Here is a 26,628-nt window from a genome sequence, read left to right on the forward strand (position 1 = left end):
ATGTATGCATCACTGATAAGTTGCATGAGTGGTTGTTTAGTGAGTGGGTGGCTGGATACGTAGATGTAATGGAAAGGTCAGAGGGTGTATCTGTGGTGTATGTGTTACTGACTGGGTGTTTGAATTGCTCAGTAAGTGTATGACTGGCTACATAAGTAGGATCATGCATAAAAGAGAGGATCTATGAGTTCCTCTATAACTGAATGATTAGATACATAAGGTGATTGATAGGTGTGTGTGGGTAGATCACTTGGTTTTTTAATTACCTAATGGGAGGATGAGGAAGCATTGTGTGAAGGAACGAGTACATGAGTCTTTGTGTATTTTAGCTAATGAGTGTGTATACCGGTGATTGATTGGCTGCATCAGTGACTGCATGTGTGAGTATTAAGATGTGTTAGTGTTTGTATCCATAAATGACTGACTACATAAGTGGTTATTAGGACATTGAAATGTTGGGAGCTCCATTGGAGACAATGGAGTGCCCTGAGCTTTTACTGGCTGGTAAAATACAGGAGCGTCAGCATTCCAATGTTCTTTGTTCACAGCAACAGCTGTGAACAAAAACCTCACAGAGCCCGGGGGAATTTTAATTCCTTCGGGCTCTATGAGGACTTTTTTTATTCATTAGTGGATTCTTCCCTCTAGTGGCAGACTGTTCTAATAGACTTATAGCCCTTACCTTTGGCTTGGGCCTTTAATGCTAGAGCGGGCCATTAATGGCTGGAATAGCCCACTACGGCAGGGTATAAATCTATATTAAGGTTGATGAATATCTGTAATAGTAATGTTATGGATGAGAGAGAGTGTGTAGTTGGTACTGGATAGATAAGTAACTGGGTGCATGAGTACATTTATAGCTCACACATTACTACATAACTAGCATGCAGCTAAATTGACATACTGCTAATATATGGATGAGTTAATCAGTGTATGAATATTGTATGTGTGGGTAAGTGCTACTATCTCTGTATGAATGAGTAAATAAATGAGTGAATGAATGTATAAGTGATGCATATTCAGCAATCTGAGTACTTACATGATACACTGAGTAATTGTTTGTCACACACTATATAACTCGGAAATCAGAAAACTCACTATATTAGAAATAAACATTACTCACTAAGATTAAACAATTGTCAATATATGCCACAAAAATAGTTTGCAGCCTGTGTACTATCTTCTGTACTTCAATGTTATTTCTCCAGATACTGTTGAAAAAAGAAGAATATAAATGTTTGATGCTTACAAAACATCATAAACAAATTAGTATACATTTATTATGCTATTGGAATATTTTACAATGTGCTAAAACATTTCAGTTTTCTCTTTTCTGTTCTCAGCTTCTTTATACTAGTACCTATAAACAGAGTACTGTATAATCATCATTGAACAGTGGGGAAAAAACAATCATTTAGATTGTAGAAAAAAAACCTGTATCTCCATAACACAGAATTACATGTAGGTAATACTGTATAAATTGCACTCGCTACATTTTTTTATATATTTGATAAAGACACACTTTCTAAGTAATCAAAAGATCTTATGTAATAAACTATTTGGTAATATTATATCTGTTACAAAAGTACTAAGAAATATAATCCAGCATTGATTTTTGCCCATCCTTTTGTAACCATCAAGTCTAATTGACTGAATGATGTCTCAAACAAAGGTAATCCACACAGCGAAAATATAAATAGCCTTTTCTTCCTGGAATTATATGAAAATGTTTGAAACACACTTTATTTTTCCATATGACTTTTTTTTAAATCACCCCTGATAGGCCGGATGAACTATTAATCACTACTGATCGATGTAAATAATTGAACATATAGTAATTTTAATCCAGTAATCCTGTAAAGCTATTTTAACAACACTTAGGGCCTCATTATGAGTTTGGTGGGCAGCGGAGGCCACCCGCCAAACTCTTTGGGTCGAAAGACCACCACTCCGATCTTCTGCCTGCTGGCCCTATTATGAGTTTCCGCTGGTCTAGCGGAAAACTATCCACAACATTGACGCCGTCTCGTAATCTAGTACTGCCATTACAGCCTTCCGAGGTTTTCCAGGCAGCCCCAGGTGCTTTCACCTCACAGACAGGTTTCTGCCCTCCTGTTTCTTGAGCAGCTCAGCATGGCAGAACAAAGGATTTCCTCTCCCCTTGGAAATAGGTGTTACAGGCTAGGGAGGGGTAGCCTCCCAGAGCCTCTGGAAATGCTTTGAAGGGCGAAGATGGTGCCCTCCTTGCATAATCCAGTCTACATTGGTTCAGGGACCCCCGACTCACTGCTTTCGCATGATACTGGACAAAGGAAAGGGGAGTGACCACTCCCCTGTCCATCACCACCCTAGGGGTGGTACTCAGAGCTCCTCCAGAGAGTCCCTGAATTTTGCCATCTTGGATTCCAAGTTGACAGGGAACTTTGGGAGCATCTGAGTGGCCAGTGCCAGCAGGTGACGTCAGATCCCTCCTCTGATAGGTGCTTACCTGTTAGCTGACCAATCCCCCTTCCAAGGCAATTTAGGGTCTCTCTCTTGGGTAGTCCTTCAGATTTGGATTGCAAGACTCCAGCAGGAATCCTCTGCATCCTTTACTTCACCTTCTTACAGAAGAAACTGCATCTGGACCCTCCAGGAACTCTACAACTGCAACAAAGAAGAAAAGACGACTTCTGCAACATTGTATCTTCATTTCCTGCCAGCAACTGCAACTGGTTCCCGGTCGTGCATCCTCAGAGGACAGCCAGTCTTCAGCCTGCACCAGAAGAACAAAGGAATCTCCCTTGAAGTGAAGGAGTCACTTCCCTGCTTCAGCAGGCACCCCTATGCATCGACGACCGGTGACTTGGGTCCCCTCTCCTGACGAAGTGCATGGATCCAGTGACTGAAGTGGTCCTGACATCCAACTGTCCAACTTTGGTGGAGGTAAGAGCTTGCCTCCCCACGCAAGACAGTACGCCCATGCACCACGTGTTTTGCAGGTGCCAAGGCTTGTTGGCATCCTTCCACGAAGTTCTGCGTGCACCATGCTGCTCTGGCCCCAGCACTCCTTCCTGCACACACAGCTTCTTGCTTGGTTCTCCAGTGGTGTGGGATCCCTCTGTGTAATGCTGCGTGGGCCTCCTTTTGCACCTTCTTTGTCCCCATGCTGTAGGACTCCTGTGGTCTTCTGAGGGCTCTCTAAGTTGCTGAGAGCCCCCTCTTACTCCCCCTCCTGGGTATAGTCCAAAAGGTCCCGGGCAGCACCATTTTCTGCTATCCGCAAGCTTTGCGTGTGCCAAGGCTTGTTGGTGGAATCCAGTGACGCAAACCAGACTGCAATCATCCACCCGGCGTGGGACATCATCTGCACCAACCAGTGCAGTACTGACTGTTCTTCACCGGTGGTTCTTCTTTTGCACCTTCATCTGGGTTAGCAGGGGCTCCTGTTCTCCCTGGACTCTTTAGTGCTTCTTGGACTTGGACCCCTTCTTCCACAGGTCTTCAGGTCCAGGAATACATTGTTGGTGTCTTGCAGTCTTTTATGGTTCTTGCATAATCTTTCTCGTGTTCTTGTGTGTTCTAGGAAAGTTAAAGTGATTTACTCCTGCTTTCCTGGGCTCTGGGGTGGGTTCTATTACTTACCTTTGGTGTTTTCTAATACTCCCAGCGCCCCTCTACACACTACACTTGCCTAGGTGGAAAACCAAATTTTGCCTTCCACTTTCTTAGTATATGGTTTGTGTTCCCCCTAGTCCATTTTCTAACTATTGTGATTTTTACTAATTGCACTATGTTTTACAGCCATTTCTGCATACTAGCGTATATAATTTGTGTATTACTTACCTCCTAAGGGAGTATAGTCTCTATGGTATTTTTGGCATTTGTGTCACCAAAATAAAGTATCTTTATTTTTGTAACACTGAATATTTTATTTCATGTGTGTGAGTACTGTGTGACTATAGTGGTATTGCATGAGCTTTGCATGTCTCCTAGTTAGGCCTTGGCTGCTCATCCACACTACCCCTAGAGAGCATGGCTTCTAGACACTGACTACATTTCACTCATAAGGGATTATTGGATCTGGTATAAGGTGTAAGCACCTTAGGTACCCACTACATACCAGGCCAGCCTCCTACAAGGTCGGACCCCCACTTTGGCGGTGGTCCGACGCCACCATGAGTCTGACAGTCCTAGGACCGCCAGACTCGTAATGAGGCCCTAAATGTTTCAGTATCCTTTTCTTAACATTACCCTTTATAGAGAGAATGATGTCTTAAATGGTGGTGATCCATGTAGACAAAAGCTCAAATAGTCATTTTCTTCCTCTCATTCTATCAAAACAATCCATCCACATTTGATGTTTTGATATCATTGTGTTACCATCACCCCGGATAGGCCTAATGATGTTTAAAAAATTTAAAATATTTGTTGAGAAAACACTGCATATTTCCTTTATTACAGAAATCCTTCCCCCTCATTAGTTCTAAATTAGTGTTTAGTATCTTTTTTTATTTCATTATCTGTGATAGACTGAATTATATTTTAAGCAGTATATATGTCCATACAGAAGACTACATTTCATATTAGCTTAAATGAAGCAATATTAGGTAAAAAAATTGGAATTTTGAAAGGCAATTTTTGTTTAATTTGCAGAGTACTGTCATTGCACTCTGTCCATCCAGTTTGACTCTTTAAATATACAATAAAATGTCCTGATGTGATATTTACGCCTTTATGGAAAATGATCGCCAAGGTACAGTATTTTTCCAGAAATTGATATCTGTCCAGCTTTAAACTATGTAATCTCAGTGTCCAATTTTGTTCCATCTGCTCTGCATTGTTGAAACATAGCTATAATGCACTTTCCACTCCTCTGTATAAACTAAGTAGAGAATAAATTAGAATTACAGGTTGGACATGTCATATTATGGTCATTCTTTTTTACTAACCCATCAAAAGACACACTTTTACATCCAGGCAGAGGCAACTACAGCAATTGCTCAGATTGGACTTCTGTTGTAGATGTGTAAAAGCTAAATTAATTACTAATAAATTAGCATTGACTAGTAACTAAGAATCTGACATGAATTATGCTAAAAAAGTGAAATCAAGTGTTTTGGAGAAATGTGCCCACCCTAGATGGTAACCATGACGTGCACAACAATAATACAATTAATATTAACTGTTTAGAAATAATATTCACATGTATAACAAAATGTATTAGAGTAGCATATTAATGCATTAAGGAAACGCTTTGCTTAAAATTACTAGGCATGGAGAAATGGTAAAATAATGGGCCTAGTCAACAAAGTCTCATGTTCAGCCTCATGGCATAAATAAATCTTTGAAAATATTTTCTATCTCACACTTGGTCATTGTTCCTTGTTCTCACAGAGCTGACCAAGATGTAATATTGCAACGTTAGACAAACTGATTTCTCAAACTTTCTTGTGAGAACCGTGTGCTGTAATGCTATGTCCTAACTGTAGATACATTTGTATCTTTTGTGCATGAGAAACTGATGTTCCCAGGACATGACAATAGAAATACTGACTGGAGTTATGTATGCAACAAAATGTTACCTGACTACAACTGGTGATGGGAAGGAGAGAAGAGGATCCAGTCATCGACTTGTGAAAGACTGTCTAACTATATCATTGATTTTAGAATTAATGTTTATTGGTTCTATTGAAAACACCCTATGTATGGACCAATGAGAGAGCGATAAACTACATTGTGACTTTGACTTATTCCGACTGCACATTAGAGGAGGAGCAGAGAAGTTAGCAGATTTTGAGACAGAGTTCTAGGTTCCCCTTCCTTCCTAGCCTTTAGCCTCATCCATGAGTGGATCTGATTTCAGAAGGACAGGCCGGAGGGCTTTGTCTGCTGCTGTACGTGTGAGCGTGATGTCACTAGGTCCGTGCTGGGATAGCTTGGTTGGTGAGAAAAGCGGCAGACGGATTCGTGGACAACCGTGAAGCGTTATTGGTTGAGAAAGGCAAGCAGAAAGGATTTGGGGATTGAGATCTACTTTCTGATTTGATTGAAGCATAGTTTAAAGCCGAAAAATGCATTTTTTCAAAGCATTAAAGAGTGCCCTAAGGGGAGATGCGTTCATTCCAGTTAGAATAGGAGAAATTACACAGCCAGAAGGAACACCCGCATATATTGTATTTGAAGAACAAGGTGCTGCACCATGTCTTTGGCTAAAACAGCGGTGCAAAGAAACAGAGAGAGAAGGGAGCTTAGCGTTTCCTGCTCATGGAACCTTTTGAGGAGAATTTGAGGAGAATACTGTATGATTCAAAACCTCATCCGAGACCTGCCCAATTTGAAGCATTAGCTATTTGGGAGTTAGAGGCCAGACAGCAATGGAAATTTGAGAGGAGAATGAGAATAGCTGAGAAAACTTTAGCTGAGGCGAGATGGGATAGTGAGCAGAACTTTTAGAGAACTGAGACTTTACGGGGGATTAAGATGTTTCCAACAATCATACAAGAGGATGAGAAAAATGTCAAACAAAACACCAAAAAGAAGGGTTTGTATCCTTCTGAGGAAAAGAAGCAGAAGTCCAAAGAGTTTAGAAAGTCTTTAACCTATGAGGAAGACACAGATGATGATGATGAGTTTATCTTGCAGTTATTGAGAAGTTGCCCCCCACCATATGCAGCACTAGAGACGGGTCCAAGTACTAGTGCCAATCCTACTGCTCCGGTACCTACTGAGGTGACACAAAGCCAAATACAGGTTAGCCATACTGTCCCTACCACTTCCACAATTCAGGCTTCTATGCCACAGGTTAACATACCTAGGATCTATCCAGACGTCCCTATTGTAAATTCCATACCAAGTTGCATATTTATACTCTGGTTGCGCCATTTTAGCGTCATTTTATTTGACGCTAAAATGGCGCTGACCTAACTCCATATTTACACTTTGACGCTAGACCCGTCTAGCATCAAAATATTGGAGTTAGCGCCATGGTGAGGATGCGGTAAACCACCTTGCGTTAATGAGATGCAAGGTAGGCGTTCATGTCCTCAACATGACGCGAAGCCCCTAGCACCATATCTATCCTCAGGAGCAGAAACGATGTGGAAGGAGGAGGCGGACCCAAAGAATGGTGCTAAGCCTATTTAGCGCCATTATTTAACACCTGGATCAGACCAGGCGTTAGGGTACCTGTAGGCTCATATCCATGGCCAAACACCCCAAGCCCCAGCAACACCACCACCCACACCACAGGGATCCTGCAGGATGGGGGATCCCATCACAGGTAAGTATGGGCAAGTATTTTTTATTTTTTTTGTTCTGTGCCATTGGGGGCCCCTACCATGGGCCCCCGGCCTACCACTGGGTATTTTGGGCATGCCCAGGGGACACTGGTCCCCTGTGGTGGGCATTGGGGTGATGAAGATGACTTCTGTCTTTACATAGCCAGGAGTCATTTTTGGGTGCTTGTGCGTCAGAAAATGACAAACTTCATTTCTGACCCACTAGCGCCTTTTTCCCATCCGCCACCCCCTCTCCCCCAGCTAGTGTCTTTTTTTTTACGCTAGCCATTCCTTAGTGCCATTGTACTTCAATCCATAGATATGGTGCACAGCTGGTGCTATGGAATAACGTTAGCTCGAGTTAAAATAAATAACGCAGAACTGTGTTACCGCAGTTGTGCTCCATTTACTATGAATATGGGCCCAAGCTTAATAGTGCCGACAGATCAAGTTCCCCAAATGAGACCGATTTATCAGAAGCCGGCAATGATTCAAATAGAATCTACACCTAATTTAACATCCCAATGCAAGCCCAGACAATCTCGAGATACACCCCTATAACAATGTCACAGACAAATACATCCACACTGACAAGCCAGAATACAGGAGTAATATACTCTAGGAATCAAAATGTTCAACCTAGTCTAGATGCTGTATCAGTACCTGTTACTATTGGTCCCGTTATACCATTGTTTGCTCAGAGAAATATTAAGAGTAATGAACAGAAAATGTTGAATTTGAGTGCAGAAATGGAGAAATTCAATGTAAATACAGGAGGCGTGTCTCCGATGGATAAAACATTTGATATTACAGGTCCATTAATTGACTTGAATTATTCCAGGACTCCACCAAATAATTAGGGGAGACCAGACATAGGTCTTAACTTATTCTTGATAACTCCAGAGACACAATGTTTAACGTTACAACAGGTGCCCAGTGTAAGTAATAACAATATCTCTTTGCAAGGTTTGACAGCCCAGAAATTAACCGAATGGCTGGGAAGGCTAAACAACAGTAATGGGGGAAGTCCGTTAAATTTGACCAGGCTTAAATTAGAAGTAGAGGAATTGACTGGCTTAAATTAGAAGTAGAGGAATTGACCGGTTTTGTGCCGGGGACGTAATGGTTACTTCCCGCGGCACAGTGCTCCTGTGCCGGGCCTAACCATTACGTCCTGTCACCGGAGCTGCTCCCTCCGTGGGCTTCCCCCCCCACCCCACCCCATGGCAGGGCTGGAAGGGGAATCACTTCCCCTTCACCCCCAACCCCCCCAGTGATGTCTGATGACGACAGCACACGATCGCGTGCTGACCTGATCAAAGGTCACCTCCCATCGCGCTGGAAGCATGCTTCCAGTACGATGCAGAGTATTTCTCTTCCGCACGGGAGGAGGGAGCCGGCAGAGGCATGAAAGGAAAGGAAAGGCCTTTCCTTTCCTTTTATGTCTCTGCAAGCATTTCTGCTGCCCGATCGTGATGGGATCAGGCAGCAGAAATGCCCACTAGAGACCAGGGAATTTTTATTTTTAGATAGTGGTCAAGAGGGGAGCAGCCCCTTGGGCAAGGGCCGCTCCCCAGGGGCCAAATCATTTTTAGTCCATTTCTGCCCCCCGGGTGCAGATCGGCCTAATACAATTAGGCCGATCTGCCCTCGGGGGGGACAGAAAACCCCTAGACACCAGGGCTAAATTTATTTTTGTTTATTTTTGTCTTTTATCTGTGGGGAGCGACCCCTTAGGCAAGGGTCGCTCCCCGGGGGGCCAAATTGTTTTTAGGCCATTTCTGCCACCCCCGGGGGCAGATCGGCCTAATATAATTAGGCCGATGTGCCCCCATGGGGGGCAGAAACCACTAGACACCAGGGATTTATTTGTTTATTATACTTACGCATAAGGGGAGCGGCCCCTTGCACAAGGGCCGCTCCCCAGGGGTCCAAATTATTTTTAGGCCATTTCTGCCCCCTTGGGGGCAGAAAACCCCTAGACACCAGGAATTTTTTTTTTTTTTTAATATGTAGGAAGCGACCCCTTAGGCAAGGGTCACTCCCCGGGGGCCAAATTATTTTTAGGCAATTGGCAGAAACCACTAGACATCAGGGATTTTTTTTTATTTTTTATACTTACGCATGAGGGGAGCAGCCCCTTGGGCAAGGGCCGCTCCCCAGGGGGGATACAATATTTTTAGGCCATTTTTGCCCCCGCGGGGGCAGATCGCCCTAATATAATTAGGACGATCTGCCCCGGGGGGGGGGGGGGCAGAAAACCCCTAGACCCCAGGGATAATTTTTTTTTGTTTATTTTTTTATATATGGGGAGCGACCCCTTAGGCAAGGATCGCTTCCCGGGGGACAAATTATTTCGGCCTGATTATATTAGGCCAATCTGCCCCCGGGGGGCAGAAAGCCCCCAGAGACCAGGGAAGATTTTTTTTTTCAAAATAAGAGGGTGGGTGTATGGCCATACACCCACCCCAAATAAATGGGGCCAAAGTTGTTCTGCCCACCAGTGGGCAGATGGGGCAATTACCCCCGATCCACACCCCAGGGGGCAGAAAGTCTACTAGATGCCATGGAATAAAAAAAAAATATATATATATAGTGGCTACCAACCAGTTTGGGCCTGGTTATGCCCCCACCCCAACTGAAGGGGGTAACAGTCGTTCAGCTCTCCCCCCGCACACTAAAACATCTTATCCCACGGCAAGCAAGAGGACATTTGATTATTTTGGGTTTTGGTTTTACATTTGGGTCATGAGAGCTTGGTAACTCTCAAAATCGTCCCACTTGGAATGGTGAGGGCTGCACTTTTTTCACTTTGGGACGCTGCCATGTTGAAAAATCCACAAGACCTAGACACATCTGAAAACTAAACATCTGGTTGATTCCAGGGTGCTGTGCTTCACATGCACCCCACACCATTTTCTTACCCACAATGCCCTGCAAACCTCTAACTTTGCTGGAAATCACACATTTTTCCCACATTTTTGTGATGGAACCTTCCGGAATCTGCAGGAATCCACAAATTTCCTACCACCCAACATTGTCTCATCTATACCTATACAAATTCTGCTGCACTTCTCAGCCTAAAAATGATTTTTCTCAAACTGCCCTTTTGGACCCGCTTTGGTTCCCCCTCAATTTTGACATGTTTTTGGTTCTTCCCTGTCACAGGCACTTGGCCCACCTACACAAGTGAGGTATCATTTTTACCCGGAGACTCAGGGGAACATTGGGTGGTAGGAAATTTGTCCCGGTGTGGTGATCCCACACAGAAATGTGGGAAAAATGTGACTTGTTTAGCTAAATTTGAGGTTTGCTGAGGATTCTGGGTAAGAAAACATTGGGGGATCCACGCAAGTCACACCTCCCTGGACTTCCTAGGGTGTCTAGTTTTCAGAAATGTCTGGGTTTGGTAGGTTTCCCTAGATGGATGCTGAGTCCAGGACCAAAAACGCAGATGCTCACCCGCAAAAACAGGTAGTTTTGTATTAGATAATTTTGATGTGTCCAGATCGTGTTTTGGGGCATTTCCTGTCGTGAGCACTAGGCCTACCTGCACAAGTGAGGTACCATTTTTATCGGGAGACTTGGGGGAACGCTGGGTGGAAGGAAATATGTGGCTTCTCTCAGATTCCAGAACTTTCTGTCACCGAAATGTGAGGAAAAAGTGTTTTTTGGCCACATTTTGAGGTTTGCAAAGGATCTGGGTACCAGAACCTGGTGAGAGCCCCACAAGTCACCCCATATTGAATTGCCCTAGGTATCTGGTTTTCAAAAATGCACAGGTTTGGTAGGTTTCCTTAGGTGAGTTAGAAGCCAAAATCCACAGTGTAGCATTGGCATTCTGGCATTAGCCACTTCCTTCCCCTATGTACTGTTACCTATGGATACTCATATTACAGGTGTTGGTGAGTTGGCAACATTTCCCTGAAGTGCACACAACAGCCAGCTACAGGTCATGTATTCTATGCTCATGCAAATTACAGTTCCTTTTCAATGATTGTAGCTGTTTCAATCATTACAGTATTAAAACTATTAAGAATACTAGTCAACGAATTTCATTCAAGGGTGTTTATTGTAGTGCAAATATAAAGAGGGGAGAGTGCAATGGAATGGGGTGATGATGGAGGAAAGTCCTGGGTATAGTTCCAGTCTGTTTGTAGCACAGGTGCAATGTCCATGGGGCCATAGGAAGGGGAGCAATGGCAGTTCAAAGTGGACAAGGTGAGAGGGTGGGACACAAGGGTGACAATCAGGATAGTCTCATTTCCTGGTGGTGGTCTTGGACTTGGCAGTTGTCTCTGGCTTCTGTCTGGGTCGCAGGGAACGTTTGCGGGGTGGTTCACCTTCTGGAGGGGGAGGGGTGCTGGTGGCCTGTTGGTCCTGTGGCGGGGCCACCTGGCCACTAGCGGCAGTGGAAGTGGAGGGCTGTTCTGATGACTGGCTAGTGGCAGGGGCCCGCTGTAGTGCTGTTGCCTCCCTCATGATGTTGGCCATGTCTGCCAGCACCCCTGCAATGGAGACCAGGGTGGTGTTGATGGCCTGCAAGTCCTCCCTGATCCCCTGATACTGTCCCTCCTGTAGCCACCTGTTTTCCTGCACATTGTCCAATATCTGGCCCATCGTGTCCTGGGAGTGTTGGTATGCTCCCAGGATCTCGGTGAGTACCTCCTGGAGAGTCGGTTCCCTGGTCCTGTCCTCCCCCTGGCGCACAGCAGCACTCGCGGTTTCCCTGTTGGCCTGTGTCCCCGTCTCCTGTACGGTGTGCCCACTGCCACTGAGCCCAGGTCCCTGATTGTCTTGGGGGTGAGGGGTTGAATGGGGTCCCTGTAGAGGTGGGCACACTCCTGATTGACGTGTCCTAGGGACAGAGGTGTGGGGACGCCAGGTGGGTGCTGTGGTGTTGGATCCTGATGGGGCTGGCTCTGTGGTGGACTGAGTGTGGGCTGGGGTATCCGACTGTCCAGTGGTCCCTGATGGGCCAGGTAGGTCATCCAGATCTTGAAGACCAGAGTTACTGTCATCACTGGGGACATCTTCCGGTGGGGGACTAGATGTTGGTGGCACCTCCTCTCCGCTGACATTGGCTGGGGTACCTGTGGGTATGCAATAGATGTGTTATGCTTCATTTCTGTGCCATATTGTATATCCCTGGCTTCCCCTCTATCGTTGGTGTTGCCCTGCCACCTTGGTTGGTGTTTGGTGATATATTGTGGGATTGGTAGTTCCCCTATGCTGTGCATGCTTTAGTGATGGGTGTCCATACAGGGCTGTGAGGGGAGTCCATGCATTGGTATGACATGCAGGGCTTGGCATTGTGGTTACTGAGATGTGCAGGTGCAGTGTGGGGGATGGAGTGGGGTGATGGGAGTGGGAGTGAGGGGGTGGGATGGCATGCAGGTGTGGGGGGTGATTAGTAGCATTAATTGACTTACCACTGTCCATTCCTCGGCTACTCCTGTGAGTCCCTCTGGATGCAGTAAGGCCAAGACTTGCTCCTCCCATGCTGTGAGTTGTGGGGGAGGAGGTGGGGGTCCACTGCCAGTCCTCTGTATGGCGAGTTGGTGCCTTGATGCTGTGGAACGCACCTTCCCCCGTAGGTCGTTCCACCTCTTCCTGATGTCGCCCCTTGTTCTTGGGTGCTGTCCCACGGTGTTGACCCTGTCCACGATTCTCCGCCATAGCTCCATCTTCCTGGCTATTGATATCTGCTGGACCTGTGCTCCAAACAGCTGTGGCTCTACCCTGACAATCTTCTCCACCATGACCCTTAACTCGTCAGTGAAACGGGGGTGTTTTTGTGGTGCCATTGATGTGATGTGTGGTGTGATGGTGAGGGTGTGTTGGGTAATGTTTCGGGGTGTGTGATGTGGAGTGCGTGAGTGGTGTATAGGTGTGAGTAGTGTGTGTGTCTGGTTGTCTCTGTGCAGTTTGTGTCAGTCTCGTGGTGGCAATAGTTATTAATAAGGGGTTGTAGGTAATGTGGGTGTGTGTTTTATAGTGGTGTGGGTGTGTGGGTGTGGTATATGTATGATGTGATTGGCCAATGTGGTGTTGTTTTGTATATGGGTGTGTATTTTGAGCACAGCGGTATGTACCGCCAATGGTATAGCCCCATTGAATGACCGCCGTGGTGATTCGAGGGTCATAATATGGTGGGCGTTGTTGAGTTGGCGTAACGGTATGGGTTTTGGTACCGACAGTTTAACACTGACCTTTGGGCTGGTGGATTTGTGTATGTGGTGCTATTCTGTCTAACTGGTGTGTGTGTGTGTCATAATATGTTGAGCTGATTACGGTAAGTGACTGTTATCGCCGATGTCATAATGAGGGCCAATATATTTATTGCAACTAACATAGTCTATTATGAAGCAAATTAGATGTGATTACAATACTGCCAGTAATTATAAAAATCAGAATAGCACTTAGAAAACTGTATAACACAAATAGTGCCACCGTAATGCAAATCTAGTAGCCTGAGCTTATTTTGTAATTGTATGCGCCGGAAGGCTATTATTATTATTTATGATCTCTGGGAGTGGAGATCCCTGTACCTCTGTTTGTATAGTCAAGTGTTCATCATAGGGAAGTGTAAACCCAGTTTACAAAGGATGCATTCCCCGGAGGACATCTGTTCCTCAGACGTGTCAGCTCTGCTGGAATCCTCTTTAAAAATAAAAGCTATGGGACCTAATTTATAATGTTAGCTTGATACAGTGAAAAGCTACTGTATTATGTCTGGGAACCTAAGGGCCTGGGAACAATTGCTGGATGATTAGTAAACAACACCTGCCACTTGTGCCCATTGAGCAGTCAGAGCATGTACAGACAGGATACCAGGATAGTGGCTGCACAAGTGATATTACAGTGTGTCTCAAAACAATGGCACGAAAGAAAAAGTGAGCAATGTCCAACAATGCAAGGCAAAGACATTGTGATTTCTACAGTGCTAAAAAATAAGGGCACAACTATATTGATCAAAATCAAAAAGATATACACAGTTCCAAAAAGGTATTTCTCTCAAAATTCTATTCAGGTTGCTGGAAATCCAATTAGTTTAAAGCAAGAGCCCTCACTCACCATCCGGTGACATGCTTCATCATAGGGCTATGCTCCTCGTCTGGCTGGCGCTGCAATGCCTGACAGGCCCCGGGGGGGGGGGCTCTTTGCTGGAGATCTTTTGCAAATGATGGACAGCCGGTCAAAGACACTGATCTAGGATTGGTATAGAAGGCAGTTAAAAATGACTAGAGGTAGAACGCAATTTATTAGGATGTTCCGGGAGCATTCAGAGCTATGTAGGTGTATCGTCTAATGTGGGACCTTTGATAACCTTAGTGGACCACTCAAGCTCGATGTTTTTCCCAATGGGGCCCATCCTTTAGTATATGGAGGGTTCCTGTTAATCAGACATTCCTTACTATGGGTCTCTAATTGCTTAAGGATTAGGTAGGTGTCATGGTCCTGATGAGTCGCACTAGATCATTTTTTACTAATCAGCGAGAAACATGTTGACTAATCATTTGAAGTAACACAGGGGACCCTGTGTCTACTCACACTATACTCCCAATTGAGAGATTTAGTGATTATTGTTTACAATTTTTGTTTCTCTGGGGAGTTTAGACATTGTTTTATTGTCTCCCCCCTTGTTGTTTTTAATCATGTCAGAGGTTCAACATCCTAATAAATTGCGTTCTACCTCTAGTCATTTTTAACTGCCTTCTATACCAATCCTAGATCAGTGTCTTTGACCGGCTGTCCATCATTTGCAAAAGATCTCCGGCAAAGAGCCCCCTCGTGGGGCCCGTCAGGCATTGCAGCGCCGGCCTGACGAGGAGCATATCCCTATGATGAAGCATGTCACCGGATGGTGAGTGAGGGCTCTTGCTTTAAACTAACTGGATTTCCAGCAACCTGAATAGAATTTTGAGAGAAATACCTTTTTGGAACTGTGTATATCTTTTTGATTTTGATTACTATTGGGAGTAATATACTCAGGACCAGGAGTTTGTTCTCCAAACCTCCCACACGTGCCCCTCTTTTTTGTTGTTGTTTCATACCTATATTGAGTCCATGCACAGGCACCATGACAGGCTCAGGGGGTTGGACCTTTGGTTAATTTTGGGTTTCTAGCAGTGCCGTTAGTCAGATGCTACATGGAGCTCTGGGATAAGAAACCAGGTCAACATCTTAGCACATGAAAGACTTCAGGACACTTCTGAGCCATCCTTGGCTGATTCCCAGGGCTTCTGTGTGTACTTGTCTTCCATCCTTCTCACTGTAGCCTCATTGTTCACAACCAGAAACTATGTCAGGCTGGTAAATAACTAAGGGTGTCATTATGACTTCAGCGGATGGAAAAGCCGTGCGCCGAAGTCCCGACAGGCAGGTTGCTGCCAGTGCGGCCACCTTCCCCCGGGCCCCATTAAGAATTTCCCGCTGGGTCAGCGGGCAGAAATGGTGTTTCCGCCCACTGGCCCAGCGGGAAACAGCCTACAGCATTGTCTCCGGCTCATAATAGAGCCGGCTGCAATGCTGTAGTGCATAGGGTGCACCAGCACCTGTTGCGATGTTCACTGTCTGCAAAGCAGACAGGGAACATCACAATGGGGCTGGCCAGGGGGCCCCTGCACTGACCATTGCCAAGTGCATGGGCAGTGCAGGGGCCCCCATGGGGGCCCCTGCACTCCATCTCTGACAACCTTTACATGGCAGTGGTACCACCATATAATTGATGGCAGAGAAGGGACTCGTAATCCCCAGGGCAGCATTAGGACCACCAGCACTGCCAGACTGATGAAAACTTGTAATCTGTCGGTCCGACCATGGCGCTACCGCCACGGTCGTAATGTGGTGGTCGGACCGCCACATTGGGGGCAGTCCAAATGCTATTGTGGTCCTGGTGGTCTTAAGACTGCCAGGGTCGTAATGACCCCCTAAATGTTTTTTTCAGGAGGTGTCTCACCAACAGAGGTCAGATATCCTTATGTCCTGTTGTCATTGTTGCTTCTGTCACAGAAAGACATCAAGAAAGCAGAGGACTTAACCCAGAAGACATGTTACTGAGTATAAACCAACATCTTAGTCTAGAACATAGGGGATGGCCTGGTCCATGTTCAATTAAACTGTTACACAAATGTGAAAACATAAGTTCCCCTCCCTGGAGAGATTTCCTCACCACCTTGGGACCCCTAGCCGATGCAAAGAATAAGAACCAATCTGGAATTAACAATAAGAATAACAATACCTATGTTGTCATCACCACTGGGTGTGCCTCTCCCTGGCACCTTGTCTCCCTACATCATATGATGAACCAATAGAACTGCAATGGGGGATGCATAACAAACCAACCAGGGAAAACACCAACATGCACCTCATTTCAGGCAAAGAAGTTACTAGAAGACTCTGCCTTCCTCTTCCTAGTCTGAATATTCAGCAGTATTTGCAGTGCTGGAGTTGGCTCCGTGACCCAACCAATGAGGATGACTCTCTACAAGGCCAGATACAACCAGGAAGCACTGGCCATCTTTGAAAGGCTGCTTTCTTGGAATAGGAAAGAGACAAATGTTGCAAGTGTAAAAGCACTGAGTTCACAAGTAAACTCAGGGAAGTTCATGTAGTGATACCATTCAGTTGTTGTTTTTTTATTATATGTGTTGTTCTTCATTAAATGTTAGTGTCCCTAAGTGGGCTGCCCTCTGACACCCAGGACGTATACAGCAAGCATAGTATTTGAATGTGTAACAAATAGGATGTCTTTGCAATGGACCTCATTCACCTACTTTTCTCACTACTAAAGGAGAAAGTTAGACATCTCTGACTTACCAGCCAGGTGACAGTGAGAGGAGTTAAAGTGTTTCTTGCACACCTCAGATCAGAGAGTACTGGGCCATGACGGCTACTGTTCTGATTATTTATACCTCCTTCTTAATGTTTTAATTCCCTCACTTTCTCTTTACCTCATTTCTTAGCACCAGTGGCTGTCGGATAACTGGTGTTGCCTGCTCATATCTGGCCGCTTCCCTTCGCTCCAACCGCTCTTTGCTGGAGCTGAACCTGGGTCACAATGAACTGGGTGATGCTGGTGTATCCCTGCTCTGTGATGTCCTGAAGCAACCAGACAACCAGCTGCAGAAGATCAAGTAAGGAGCAGAGGAAGGGGGAGCTTTTCTGCCTCATCTGCATTGTTGTCTTTCTCTCTCTGTTTCTGAACTTTGATTAACTCCCTTCCAAGCAGAAACAGTAACAGTTTTGTGTCTTACATGAAGATTTTAAAGGTTAGTTTTTAGAAGCCTATTTGAAGGGGTGTCAGCAACCCGAGTACACGGATTGGAAGAATGTCCCGAAAAGGATGCATATTTTAAGACATTTTCCTCCAGCTTTGACGCACGGCATAAATTTAGTTTCCATTGGATTATACAATGTCCACAACCAGTAGCATCTATTCATTGGTTGGGGTGGGGGCGTGTGTCAAGTTAGCCCAAGATGAAACATTACTATCAAAACTAATTACCAAACAAGTCAGTATAAAACTAGGATTGAATGCTGTCGGTGCGTCTCAGCAACATTAGGATTGAAAGTGTATGCACTTTTAGAAAAGCTAAGGTTGTACATGTTATTCCTGAACTGGCAAACCAATACCCACATTCATTTAGTTATTTTATTTACATTTTAGTAATGTCATCCTGGACGTGAGAGCACCGTACAGTTGATTGTATACATCATCCGCTTGTGGGAAGAGCTAGAATTCACTACAGTATAGCTTGTGGAAGACACATAGAAGTAATAAACCAGCATTTGCAATGCAGTGGGTCTCGTGTTTGCTCAAGTTAGAGCTTTTAGCATTGTAAATTCCTAACTGGACTTTTTTTCCACATCAATTAAACAAGAGATGCATATGGGTGATTTTTGGTAGCAAATTCATACCATGTATTACCGAGGAGCAAGTGGTTCATTGTGACGCCAACAGTGAGCAGAACCTGAAGTCATTCCGGACTACAAAAAGCACACTGATTACGGGGCATCAGGGGACAAAAATTCAAAAGGGAAACAAAAAAAACATTTCAGAATAATCGATCAATGACTTCTGTTGTAACTGTAAAGACCTCTAAGTATGTGCCATGCTGCAATATGCCATGCAAATGCTGTCTTGATTCAACAGGGCCGATCATCTAAATATTTGTGTGTTTTTCAAGCATGTAAATGAGGTAGCTGCAGTACTCATGCTTAAATGGAGGTCTTTAAAATCAAGAGACCGTGTAGTTACACATTTCAAACCACAGAGCACAGGCAAGCTAGACAAGGACAGTGTTTGTATGTTAACAGAATGAAAAGTCTTGCCTCGCATTTCAGCAAAGCTCTAATGAAGTTAGTAGAGGAGTCTGAGAAGATTTATGGCCCCAATAAAGGAGATAAGCAGTGCCCTGTGTGCCATGTTGTGAATGCTGGCAGGAAGGGGCCCTGGAGAGAGAAACTATCTGCAATGCGATGCAAGGGCATATGGTGTTTGTTTAGTAAAATAAGCTTATTTTAGGAGCTGGATAAATGAGGACAGCACTGGAATAAAGTCAAAACAAATGTCAGCGATGACATGGGTGGAGATGGGAGAAACAGAATACTGCATTGAAATGCAGTAAGCTACCAGCCTAAAACACACCCAGCGAAAGGGGACCACAAAAGAAATGTAAAAAAAAAAATTGTTTGTCACAGCTACAGATAACAAAACCAAAGAGGAACAATACAGTAGCTAGTCACTGCTCTGAAACAGAAAAATGAGGGAGAAAAAGGCAGAACCGACCACTAGCGAGCAAGAACTTTTAAAGGACACTGAAACCAACAAATGAAATTGCTTTAACCCACACTAAAGGTATACATAAGTACACACCAGGTTGAACGCTTACACAAGACCTAAAAAAAGCAGTCTTCACACACGATGGAGACCAGCACTTACAGTAAAAGAAACCAAAAGTGGAAATTTAGAATAATTAGAGCATGTTTGGGCAGGCCGAAAGATGCAAAAGAAATCAACACAATAAAATGACAGGGTATCATTTAATGAGTGATAAAATGAGTAACAGAAAAAATTATGTCCATGTTGGAGGCATTAAAACTCAAACAGCTTCTATTCATTCTTTCCTGATTACTCAAGAAAACCTTGGCCACCATGGCCCTGCCTTCATCTATAGTACTGGACAGTCATCAGTTCAGCTCTGAAAATAAAGTGCTAGTTTTAACAAAGGCTTGTGGAAGTATCTGTTGAGCAGAATAGGGAAGGCAATGTCCCTATGGCAGTCCACAAGTGGTGTCCAGTATCCTGGCCACACCTGACCTATCTCTACCCTGGAATCATGCCATACAGAAAATAATGGACCCATTCAAATGAACTACCTGGTCCCGCCATGGTGCCAAATGCTGATAAAAGATGCAGGAGGACCACCTGTGTCACCCATATTGAGGAGGCTGGTTGCACATCAGTCAAACATGTCTCTGTTGCTCACTTTAGTAGAAGCCAGATTTCTTATCTCCCAGGATTCATGTGCTCCGAAACCTCCAGGCCTGACATCTTGAGCATCTTCTCCCACAACATCTTTAAAGTTGCTATAATAGTTCCCTCCTTGCAATAACAGTTCACAGTATCTCTTATGGAAGGAGCTAAAAGCTTTCTGTTCTTGTTCATGTTTAAATAAAATTCACCTCGCAAATAAAAGTCTCTTTAAGAGGCTTTTTCATTGATATGGCCTCTTCCAATGAAACCTTCCTGAAAGAAAATATGAGAAGGATTCACCCCTCGCTCATCTGAACCCCACACTTCCTCCTGCACAACCACAGCGGCTGGGCAGTCGCCCTTGTCACATCTCGCTGGTCAGCTGGTACATCCTGGGCACACCGTCTCCTAATACTCCTCATTTGTTATCTGGAGTGATGTTTTATAAGTTTTTTCTGGTGTTCTTTAAGTCACTCCTAAGTGCCTCCCTGGGATCCAAACGTCATGTTCCACCCCTCTCATCACTCACATTTGCATTTGTATCTTCAATAAACCATGTCAGCAGCTTGTAAACCACCATATTTACATTGGGGTCTGTCCTTGTGTCCTTCCTCTGCCATGTTATGACTTCGGGAGGCCCACTCATCACCAAGTGTGGAAATAGAAGTCAGCATGCTCTGAGACACAACACAGGTAGTGTTGAACTGCTTTGTTCGAAGGTAAAATGCACAAGTGCAACAGGAGCAGTGAAGGTAAGGTATACTGAGGACAGTTCCGAACTTTCCCACCGTGCCCTGCTACAGTTCTGGGCTCTAAATCATATGCACTAAATCAAAACAATTCTAAAATGGAATGATGGTAGCGTGGTGACAATGTCTACCAACTCCAAACATTGGAAGGGAATTATTAGAAAGACTACAGTGGTTGTAACCACACCAGCACTGAATAACATTGATATCTACCTTTCATGCACAGAAGGAGGAAATAGATTTATTTCAGTACAATTTCCATGTTATATCAGCAGAAAGCATGTGTGCATTATTTATATTCTTATCCCATGTACACATATTCAGAAAGATTGTACTTCTAAATATCACAGAAAACATATAGACCCAGCAAAATGTTGATACCAAAATATCATCAATCTGTACTTATAATTAAAATAACAAAAACATAGATTTAGATATATAGTTATACAAAAATATCTAATGTCAAAAAATATCTGATATAAATTACAATGATATTGACTTTAAAAATTAACATTACCATTAACAAAAATATCTAAAACCAAAATATTGTGAACAAATCTTTATAACTATATTTAATTAAAATTCATTTAAAACACTTTAGAAATTCAAAATATTCTAAAAATGAATTATACATAATATTTTTCAATTACAAATAAAATAAATAGATCTTTCTAACTTGTCAAAAGTATAACATTTAAATACATAATTCTAAATAGAAATAATTTTCATAAACTATTTATATAGATGTATAAAAATAAAAACCTCAATATATATATTCACAAATACGTTTTTAAAATGTGCTACCACTATAAAATATTTTTTTTAAATCTAGGAGAATGTTTAAAAAATATATATTTATTAACATATCACATACACATAAACATATGCTCTAAAATAATAAAAGTCAGATAATTATGAATAGAAATATTTCACAAATGCAAATTAATTAATAACAGAAACATAAAAACTATTTGTAAAACCAAAACAATAACCAAAAATCCAAAGTAAACAAAGTGATATAAAACAGTCACTGAAATCATTCAAAAATTATAAAAAATAACCTTTCATAGCATTCTAAATACACTCAAACACTGAGGAAAGAGCATATATTTATAGGGTTAAGAGTAAATATTATAACTTCAACCATTTAAAAAATTCATATATTTATAGGACGGGGGGACACACATTTAATATTGCCACTCCAAACCTAGGCACATTAAGAGAATGGTTGGGCTCTGGGGAGTAAGATTTACTATCCCCTCTTCAAATGTAGCTAAACTAGGGAAAGGGTTGGACTCTGAATGGGCAGATTTACCATTCCCACTCCAAACGTATCCAGTTCATAGCTTTATTTTGATCTATACAGATCATAAAAGCATACTGGGCAAAGTGTTAGACTCTGATGTGGGGAGGGACAGACTTACTATTTGTACTCCAATAGTAGCCATACTGGGGTAGTGTTAGACTTAGGGAATCAGATTTACACCTTCCACCCCAATATTACCCATATTAGGGAAAGTGTTGGACTCTACTTTGCTGATATTTACTATTTCTACTCCACAATTTGCCACATTAAAATGCTAGACTTTGGGGTACGGGGGTTGGTCAGATTAACTAGATTTGAGAAACTGCTGGGCTCTGGAGAGGATAGATCTGCTATTCCAAATCCAAACATTGCCTCATTGAAACAATTTTGCAGTCTGATGGGATCACGCATGGGGCCTGCTTTAGAGTTTGGTAGATGGGGTTACTCTGTCACAGATTTGACAGATATCCTGTCTGCTGTATTATGATCCCATTATATCCTTTGGAGAACATAATACGGCGGACGGGATATCTGTCACGTTTGTGGCAGAATAACCCATCTGCCAAACTCTAAAAGGGAACCAGGGTGTGACTGCCTACATCTCCTGGGAGGATGGGAGGGAAGGGCTGGGCCCAGCCTCACACTTACACCTAAATAGGCTGTGCCTGAACACACACAAACGGCTAATTACCCCCTGTAATGAGTCGGGAGACAAGGCAGGAATGGTGGACCTCTGTGCAATTTTCAAGTGAAAAATGTGTGCCATATCAGTATGGCACAGTTAACACTTTGGTATGCCGGAGATATTGGGGTTTGTTCGCAATATTGACTTGCCTATAGCGGCATTGAGCTCCCCTGACTAGTTTTCTGCCTTCTTTTGTCAGGCCTGTAGTGAATAATAGGCTATTCTACCAGCTAGTCCTTTACCTGCAGACTGTCTGCAGCACATGCACTAACTCTGACAATTGAGGTTAAACCTCAGATTTTACATCCTTGACCCTCTGTTCTAGTAATATCCATCTCACTTGACTAATACATTTAATTAATGTAATTCACCTGCATTGTAAATTAATAAACCCAATGTGTTTGGCTGTAAACCCATCCCTTTTCCCTCATATTTTCAAGTCTCCTTTCTTTTAACTTTTCTTGCTATCACGAAAGGGAGGTGATAAGAGGAATGACAAGAGGGGCCCGTCGTCCTATTTATGCAGTATTTTGAAAACTTAAAAACAATGAAGCCCTACTCCATATGATCAAACTCCTACAGGTGGTGGGGGGGGAATATCATTGTTTTCTACCAGTAAGTATTTCTAAGTTACCCAGTACCAACCTCAGGCTTGGGCCATCTCTCCCAAGCTATTGATGACAGCGAGAGGCAGCAAAGATCGAGATTTGATGTGGATTAGATAAAACCAAATTACTGGGCAGAGCCATTGCTTCTTTGGTGGCACTGAGACGTCAAGCCTAGTTGACGAATACTGGCTGTACAGGGGATGTCCAAGCCTCATTCATGGACGTGTTCTTCGAATAGGCATGTCTCTTCCGATACAAGGCGGATTTTGCCTTGAAGAAATTCAAGGATAATAGGGCCTCTGCTAGGTTGTTGGGGCTCTCCGCAGCCCCAACAGCCACATTCCACCTTTAGTACCTTCTGTGTGCTACGCTAGGGACCTTCAGTCGTGTCATTTCCCACCTAGCAACTACGACCAGCAGGCTATGTCCTTTTGTGGTCCTGTATACGGCTCCCACAAGTCTTGTGGGACCCACAGCCAGAGAACGGCCCAATTCATCCGTTCACCCCACCCCCTGGCAGCTGCTTGTTCAAAGCCTTTTTAGTTTTCCCTCAATCCAGCATGGTCACCCGGTTAGCAACAGACCGGACACCATCTGCACCAATGGAGGGAAATACCATCAGACGAATGGGCGATTCAAGTTTTCTAACGGGGTTCCGTCCTCCCATTCCAACAAACCCTGCTGCCATTCCCTCCATCCCCGGAGCGGTTGACAAAGGATCAACTTGCGCTCTTGTAACAGGAAGTATTGTCCCTTCTGGCCAAAAAAACCTTCCAGAGGATGCCAGCATTAGAAGGAGCTCATGGTTGCTATTCCCACTACTTTCTGGTGCCAATGAAGGGTGGAAGCCTTCATCCTAGCCTAGATCAGTTTCCTCTCAACTACTTCTTTTAGAGATAGAAAAATTCAAGATGCCCACCCTGGCCCAGGCCTACCCTCGACCCTGGAGACTCGATGGTAGTGTTGGACTTGCAGGACACTTACTTCCACATTCCCCTTCTGCCTGCCAACAGACACTACCTGTGGTTTATGGTGGATCAGGAGCATTATCAGTTCGATGTGTTCCCTTTCAGCTTTACCAATGCCCCTTGGGTGTTCACCAAGGTGATAGCTGTGGTTGCACTGCACCTGTGGAGGTTAGGGGTTCCAACCTTCCCCCAACGATTGGTTGTAGAAGGCAGGTTCACCCAGGGCAGTCATCTTCTACCTCCAGACTACTGCAGACCTCCTGCATTTGCTTGGGTTCACTATCAACATGCAGAAGTCACACCTGAGTCCCTCTCAGACCCTCCCTTTCATCAGAGCTGTTCTTGATATAGTGCAGTTTCAGGCTTATCCTCCGGAACAGCGAGTCCAGGATATTGGGGTTATGATTATGATGTTTCAGCCTCTATCCTGGATTTTGGGGAGTCTGACACTGAGGCTGCTGGGTCTCATCGCCTCCCGCATCCTGTTGGTAAAACATCCCCGGTGGCACATGAGGGTTCTGCTGTGGGATTTGAAAACCCAGTTGGCACAGCATGAACAAAATCTCTCCAAACTGGTCAAGATATCGGAGGGAACTGCAAAAGACCTGAAGTGGTGGCTCTCGGACCACGATTGGGCCTCATTACGAGTTTGGCGGTCTTTTGGCAAGACCGCCACGGTGGCAGCTGCTAAAATATCGTCATGTTGGCGGTAATCTGATTGCCGCATTAAAGATCCTCATCCACGCACACAAATCCCTCCACAACACCGGCCCGACCTACCTCAACGAAAGAGTGAACTTCCACACTCCCACCCGCAACCTCCGATCAGCCAACCTCGCACTAGCTACAGTCCCCCGCATCCAACGAACCACCACAGGAGGCAGGGCCTTCTCCTACCTCGCCCCCTCAACCTGGAACTCCCTCCCCACCAACCTCCGCAAAACCAAAGACCTCCTACTCTTCGGAAAAAACCTCAAGACAGGGCTGTTCGAACAGTAACCCCCCTCCATACCCCCCCACAATCGCCTTGAGACCCTCACAGGTGAGTAGCACGCTCTATAAATTTTTTTGATTGATTGATTGAGTCACACAGTGAAGTCCACCAAAATCCAGCCAAATTACCAAAACCACCAGGACTCTGGAGGGCGGGAAAGAGGCGGTCCCACCACCAGCACCGCCAGCCCACCAAAAAAACTCTGATCATATTACGATCCACAAATCACAATAGCGGTTCTTCCATGGTGGAAAACCAATGGCGGTGTGAACCGCAGAGGTTGGTGTTCACATCAGTAATACACCACACCTCATTGGACAGTTTGAAAACCCCACACCTAACACACATGCACACTGCACTTTAAAACACATCCCATGTGGCAAATGTCAAACACAGCCAGATAGAACCCACTTAAAAAAATATCACAAAACATTCAATAGGCACCCCTACACATTTCACATAGCACTCATCCCATACCTGCACAACACACAAATTCATACCCCACACAATAGACACCAACCATCACCCACTCACACTACAGCACCAACACCTCATCACCAATTTATTTTCTTCTCCATTTCCTCTACCTCACCATCTCGTCCACCACTACTATGTCCCCACAAAAACACCCATGTTTCACTGATAATGAGTTGAGGGTCATGGTGGACGAAATTAGCAGAGTAGAGCCACACCTATTTGGAGCACAAGTCCAGCAAAAATCTATTGCCAGGAAAATGGAGTTGTGTCAAAGGATAGTCAACAGGGTAAATTCTGTAGGCAGTCATCCACCCACAAGGGAGGACATCACGAAGAGGTGGAATGACCTAGGGGGGAAGGTACGTTCCATAGCCGCCAGGCACCAGCTGGCGGTCCTCAAGACTGGCGGTGGGCCCCCACCTTCTCCCCCAACTTTCACATCATGGGAGGAGAAGGTCTTGGACATCCTGCATCCTGTGGGCCTGACAGGAATACCTGGGGGAGTGAAGTCAGGTAAGTAACTACAACATTAATGTCACCAAAAAGCTTTGACTTGCATGCACACTGATCACCTTTGGCCACCTCAACAACCAACCCACCCACCACCCCTGTTTCCAAATGTACAAATACCCCTCTTTAGCATGCCTCGTGTCAACTAAACTCACTTGGGGGCACAATGTCAGTGTATGGCAGGGGGAGTACATGGAATGACAGTACTACAACTTATAGCAGGCACTGTTCCACCTTTAAGGAAACCAGAAGAGTGTACTACAAGCAAAATAGCCTTGCATGTGTAACTAACAATCAATTCAACACACCTGAATGCTCCACTATTGTTCAGTCTATGGCAATGACATCAATACTATGGCCTACTAGCAGTACTATTAGAAGCAACACACAGCTACAGCTGTGTTCCCTACTAACCTGGCCCTTGACATTTCCATCCAAACAATGTCATGTACACACCTGGTGGGGAAAACTGTATAGGAAGGTGGATGTACTTACAGTACACCCATACAGAGGCCCAGGTTAAATGTTAACTCCCATACTGTTTGCCAGCTCTGTCACCATAGTGCATTTTGCAGCTGTTAGTTGACTCAA

Source organism: Pleurodeles waltl, chromosome 5, assembly GCF_031143425.1.
Source record: "Pleurodeles waltl isolate 20211129_DDA chromosome 5, aPleWal1.hap1.20221129, whole genome shotgun sequence".
NCBI lineage: Eukaryota > Metazoa > Chordata > Amphibia > Caudata > Salamandridae > Pleurodeles > Pleurodeles waltl.